We start from the raw sequence: 6,428 nt of genomic DNA on the forward strand, positions 1-6,428 counted from the left end.
ACACCTGTCCAACTGTTCGCTTACATTGTGTTTTTATACATGCACGGAGCCTGTATACATACATGTGTGCCTCCTTATACATGTATGTGTATGACAGAAATCAAAAGCCTTCTGCTATCCCCCTGATTGGGTTTAGTGCTCAGAGAGTTTGGTCATTAAGCCATGACATCCTGCCAGATTTGTACCAGACTTGCAGAAAGAGGAGAGGAGTCGCAGCCAAGCCACCAGACAATCACCAAAGTTGAATGCAACAACCAGAATGCCAGTCTTCGGAGAGTAATTTTCATCAGTAGAGACAATTCGTGTGGTTGTCTCAGACATGTTTTTCCACAAAAGTATATGCATGCATGGTTGTTTTGTAGTACATAGTACACAAGCCAATGGTTTGAGGTGAGCTGAAACGTTTGATTTATAGAGTTTAGACTTTATCAGCCGCATGAGGTTACAGAGACACTTGAGGCAAATTCCTTGCAGTCAAATAAATTGTAATATGCCCTCCTCTAATCACTAAGTAGAGAAATAACCGACAATACTTCATCTTGTCTGAACTGAGCCACGAAAGAAACTCTTCCAATTGCACCTGTAAGGTGTCACTCAACGAAGAGTAAAATAAACATTTGAACAAATGAGGGAGTGACTCACACTCACCGGAGCTGCATCACTGACTGATGCTGCTTTGGCAGTTATTTGATTTTATTTTGATATATTCTGTTATCAAAACTAAATAGCTGAAGTGAGCATGACATATGACTCAACTTTTCAACCATGCAGAGAGGTATGAGGCACAGCCGCTGCCAGGTTACAAGGTAAACATAATGTGTATCAATTCCACCGGTTGAGCACTGGGTGTAAAGAGTACACACAGACATAGGAGAGACCTGATGCCTTCACAATTAAATAGAAATTGGTTGTTGGGATCATCAGGATTCCAAAAAAGATTTTTAAAAGCACGGAGTCTGGGTGTGTGCATGCGTATGCATGCGTGTACATGTCTGAAAAACAGAAAGAGAGTGAGTGCAAGGTAACTCAGCGACACCAAGAATGTTTAATTAAATTCTGGAGCAGGCTCTGGGTGCTTGTGCTCTAAATGGCCCTCAAGCTGAAAGGAAGGATTAACACAGAGCACGGACAGGCCTGCAGCTACAGCACGCTCATTACTGCAGAATGGAAAGATAAGTCAGAGAAAAGAGAATGGGAGTGAGACAGAGAGTAGATGGAGCAGAGGGACAGTTGAAATGTAAAACAGAGAGATGTGAATTTGACTAAATAGGTGTATATGTACAGACTGCCCCACTACAAGAGAAGCGGGTGGGTACCAATGCTGACTGACTTGAGCAAGGAGCGGAAATAGACAAGACATTTTGTGTGTGTTTGTGTCATTGTGTAATGTCCTACAAGCATGAATATATACAACTCATATCAAACTCAGAAGACTACAGACTAAATTTCTGATCTAACCTACCATATTTCATCATACATTGCCATCATATCATACGCTAATTGCAAAGAGGTGGTTGGGGTGGATGGTGGGCCTACAAACTGCAGTTTCGCCTAAAAGCCAAGGGTGCCCCAGTAGCTTAACAGTTAAGTTGCATACCACATATCTCAATGTCCCTGGCTCAGTCCCATCGTTGCATGTCATACATTTCATACATATTTCTGCTTCCTTATTTCCGTTTTGCTTCCAAATGAGATTTTATTGTAACAATATCATTTTGTTTCCAATTCTCAGTAATTACTTTGGTGCATACAACATTATCATAAGGTGATGAGGCAGGGTCAGGGGTTACGTTTTGGTGATGTGGCCTGTGGCCTGGTTCAGACCATTTGGAGCAAACATTAAAGATATTGGTTCGAAAGCTTTCCTTTCAAAATAATAACTGCCAATTCTCACAGAGGATTGGCTCTAGTATGAAAGGAGACAAAAGTGACATTAAGATGATAGAATTTTTGATGGCATTTTTTGAGAGTGGGCTCCAGCGTGGCCCTTGCCAGAGGGATTAGCACTCTTCAGTTCAGACATGCTGACAGGCTCTCTCCAGGGTGTCTGACCGGCTGGGCAGAGCAGGGTTCGACCCCAAGCCAAGCCCCCTGAGCCCGGGCCATGTCTGCATTATAGCCACAGCCAATCTATCTGTGCTCAGTGTCAACAGCTCACTCGCTGGATTCACAGGGGGCAGTTTGCTCAACCTGTGTGATATACCCTCAGACGTCCTGTTGACCTGGCTGCTCCAGCTGGCAGGCAAATACGTACATTTACACTCTCGCCCGCAAACACTACTTCATTAAGCCTCTTGAAACACTGCGCTGGAAGCGGTTTGTTGGGGAAGAGCCACACAAATAAAAACACACATTTACGTTTGGTCCATTCAACCACTACTGGGATTTCTGTAAGGCTTTAGTCAACATACACAAGGAACGTATGTAAACACTGATAAATGCAAGTGTTACACAAATACCATCCTTGTTAACTGACTAATTTAGCTTTTGGAATGTGATGGCAGTAAGTATGTGAAAGTATGTTTGAGTGAGATCAACATTCCTGTGCGGAGCAAAGTGCAATGTCAACAGACAGGGATAATTTGATTAAGTGGCTGCTTTGCTTTTTTTTTTTGCACTTAGACTAGTAAACCAAATAAAGCTCCTTTCACAGGTTAATTCTGCCCTTCTAATAATGGATTCAATTAAAATGGCAGGAAACCATGTTTGTCTGAGACAGGAAGCAAAATATAGAGTCATAAGCGAGCAACTCAGAGGTCTATAATGTCTACATGATACTGTATATAGGACAAGATAGGATCAAATCAGATAACATAAAAACAAGGGGCCAAAGGAAATGCTATTTAGATTAGTCTTAGTTGTGTCAGTATATTTAGGCAAGACATGTTCCTCTTTAACTTAACTCAGCCACAACTCCTTTTACCTCCAAATGTACCTCTCAAAATTATAGATAATATATATTATATTGCATTTGCAGGATGTGAGAAAAGAAATCCAAAGTGATGACTCTAAAAGCACATCTACAGGAACATTTATAGATGATGACTCATGCTAACATCCAGTTAAAAGTATCCGTATATCACACATTAGACAATACAAATTATTCTTAAAAGTGGATCGTAGGTTCTGGATGTCTCCGAACACTATACGCAGAATGTTCTTGATGTTTAATTTCCTCATGTTTTAGCCTCCTTGTCCACTTATTTTGGAAAGCAGCTTTGAATCTAATCCTCACATCAGGCAACCCCCCCCCCCCCCCCCCGTACATCCGTATATCCTGTACATGACATTTTTGACTGAAAGCTCCAGAAAAAGCCAGCAAGTGTATTTTTTTTGTCAAATTACTCCCAGCAAGGTGTGGAATGAACTTTAACACAGTACTTTAATATGCTTTGATATGTTTTTTTTTTTATGATTATTATTTTTCAAAACTAAAAAACCAGGAGCAAGTTCCTTAATGCAAAAGTAGGCAGTTATGATGAATTTCATCATATTAATTAAGTTACAAAAAATAATATGTTAACATTTTTGGGATTTAGGTGAATTGATCCTATTTCTCTTATGAATATCCCAACAAGTCATCATAACTAAATGATAATAGTTTGTTCGGTACTCTTCTTTTTTTATGTGCCTCTCCTGTGTTTAAGGTACTCAAATTACTCAATAACATAAAAGTTAGGGAGAGATCATCGTCTTGTTTAAAACCTACAAATAATGTGAAGGTGAAGACAGGACGTGAAACCAAATTTTTCTGCCACACTGAAAGACAGAAGTAAAGCAATATGCACTTTGCAATCAATCAATCAATCAATCACTTCAGCATACATATATGTATAAAATAACAACAGGAGAGTAGAGGCCATAGGTGTGTGGAAGTACCCCTTTATCTCCAGACAGTTAATATTTACTTCTATTAGAAAGACAGGGGCAGACAGAGAGGTCTGAACAGCACGTCTCTTCTCAATCACTCCTGCTTTGTGATAGCTGTGAAGGTGAAGACCTGCCCGTGAAGCTCTTTATCTTTATTTATCTAGCTGCACATCAGCAGCATCTGAATCGTACCTTTGATAGTCAGGGTGTGTGAGTGCGACAGCATAACTGAGCAGAGAGATTGCCAGTGAACTTGTCTTCAAGTTCAAGGAAAAATCTATATGGTTTAAAGGATAATGTTACATTGTCCAAACCTGGTCTGCGTGACTTTTGGCTCTGAAATTCATTTTGTTTTGATAGTTGGTGGAAAGAAATTTTACAAAGCAAAACAGCTCCCATTCATAAATCTAAACTTTTACCAGTTGGAAACCAAGTCCAACATGTGTGTGTGTGTATGTGTGTGCACTCATCTCTGTGTATGTGAGTCTTTTAGGAGTGAGAGTAAGCACCCAAGCGTGTGTGTGTGTCTCTTGGAGTTGCCTGTGGGATTTAGATCCAAATGAGTTGAGTGTTGGTGCATTAATGAGTAACACACAACCCTCATCTCCAACAATAAGCCTCCTATACACACATCCATTCTCTTAAAAAAAAAAAAAACACCCCAACTCTCACACACACACACACTACCACCACCCTACACCTCCTCCCTCTCTGCTGACATTTCAAGGCTGTGTTGGGAGCCAGAGGAGGAACTTCTTCATTTGGAGTGTGAGACAATGTGGCAGGCCGGTTGGCTTTGTGCTCCTGACATCCCGCCGAGGCACAATATGGCCCCGTCAGGGATCAGTGGGAATACACAATGCCCATTACCCACGGGGCCGTGCGGAGGGCCTCAGGGGCAGGGCCGTGATGGGCCAGTTTCCAGACTACAGGGTGTCTAGGCCACACTGAAAGAGAGATGGAAGGAGGAAAGAAGATCAGAGAGGAGATAGACAGACAGAAGATTAAAGATAAAAGAGAGGGGAAAATATGAGATGGGTGTGAAGGGACATGCCAAAATAAAACTTGTGACAAAGAGGAGGGAAAGTGGAGGATGAGGAACCACAAAATGGGTAAGGGTTATGAGAAAGAGTGGAGCGCAGGCACGATAGCCTAAGACCAAAAAGAAGGAGGATACAAAAGAGGGGGTATTGAAAAGAGAATAAACAGGGAGCAGGTCCTTTGCCAGAGATGGGGTGCAATGAAAGAGAGAAGACACTCTGCTTGGGGGTGCATCTCCCTGGGGATACAGAGAGAGGAGAGGGTGCGGGGGGGTTGGTTTATCTTGGAGCTGAACTTGGTTGCTTGATCACACCCAGCATAATGGCAGCCTTGAACAAACGGGTCCAGGGTAGAGATGCATTTTCACCTTCACTGCTGCTGGTTTGACCCCGGCGCTCTTTGAGGGGATGCAGTGGGTGGACAGGAGCACACTGGGGGTGGATGTCAGGGGCCAGAGGGCCAGAGGTGGCGACCAGGGGCCACAGAGGTTTCACCGAGAAGGACAGAGAGAAAGATAGAGAGGGTGGTCGTGGGTCATCGAGTCAACTGAACTTAACCATCAGTCTCCCACGAGAATCTACCCTCTGTCACTTCTTTCTACCTTTCAGAAAGCGCTAAACCAGTTAGCTGGACAAACAATCTGTGATCTAGCATCCAGAATCCTACCTTTAAACGAACAGGGAGGGTGGGAAAGTGTTGCAAAAGGGATACCATGACCTCTGTGTTGAAACATTAGATTATCCCAAAGTCAACCAGCCCCATTCAGATGCTACCTGTAATTTTCACCTCACTTTAATTTCAGATGAAAGACCGCAGGGCACGCATGATCTGAGCCATTCCTGTAACTCCTGACCAAACGTTTGCTCTCACCTTAGTTAGGGGTCAGTACAAGTCTGATTAAATGGGTCAGCGCTCACCTATTTTCAGCCCTTGCTGACAGGGAGATGCATTAGTAATCTGGGAGTACTTCCCTGGAAAGAAGGGGAAAAGATAAAACTGCTGTGCCGGTGGGTTTGCATGTGCCCCAGGAAGTTTCTCCACAAACCTCCCAATGGTACACCTTTCCTGTGATAGAGGTGCTCTTATCTATATACAGCCTGCTCTGGCAGAAATTAAGTGAATTTCAGTTTCTCTGTGGTTTATACTGCTTCAGAAATATCCTGCACTCATTTGGGCTGTGCACCAAATCCTTCTTTGCCCCCCTTTTTGTTCATAGCGGCCAGCTAAAAATTTGCCAGATGGCTCTATCTTCCTATCGCTCCTTCGCATTTATTGTCTCGCTGTCTGTTTCTACAAATGCACACCATTTTTTCCTATGTCTCTGTCTCACATCCACTTAAAGTCTTGCTCCAAAAAATCGCGTGCAGTTTGGATGCATAACACAGCACAAGGGGAATTTGGTTCACACCCGGTCTGACCTGTTGGAGATGGAGGCAGTTATGTAGAAGCTCAGTAATGTAGAGCTGCACCGTTATGTACAATGAGACAAAAACTATACAAAGGCCGACATGGAGCTG

The sequence above is a fragment of the Pempheris klunzingeri genome, chromosome 5 (genome assembly GCF_042242105.1).
Source record: "Pempheris klunzingeri isolate RE-2024b chromosome 5, fPemKlu1.hap1, whole genome shotgun sequence".
NCBI lineage: Eukaryota > Metazoa > Chordata > Actinopteri > Acropomatiformes > Pempheridae > Pempheris > Pempheris klunzingeri.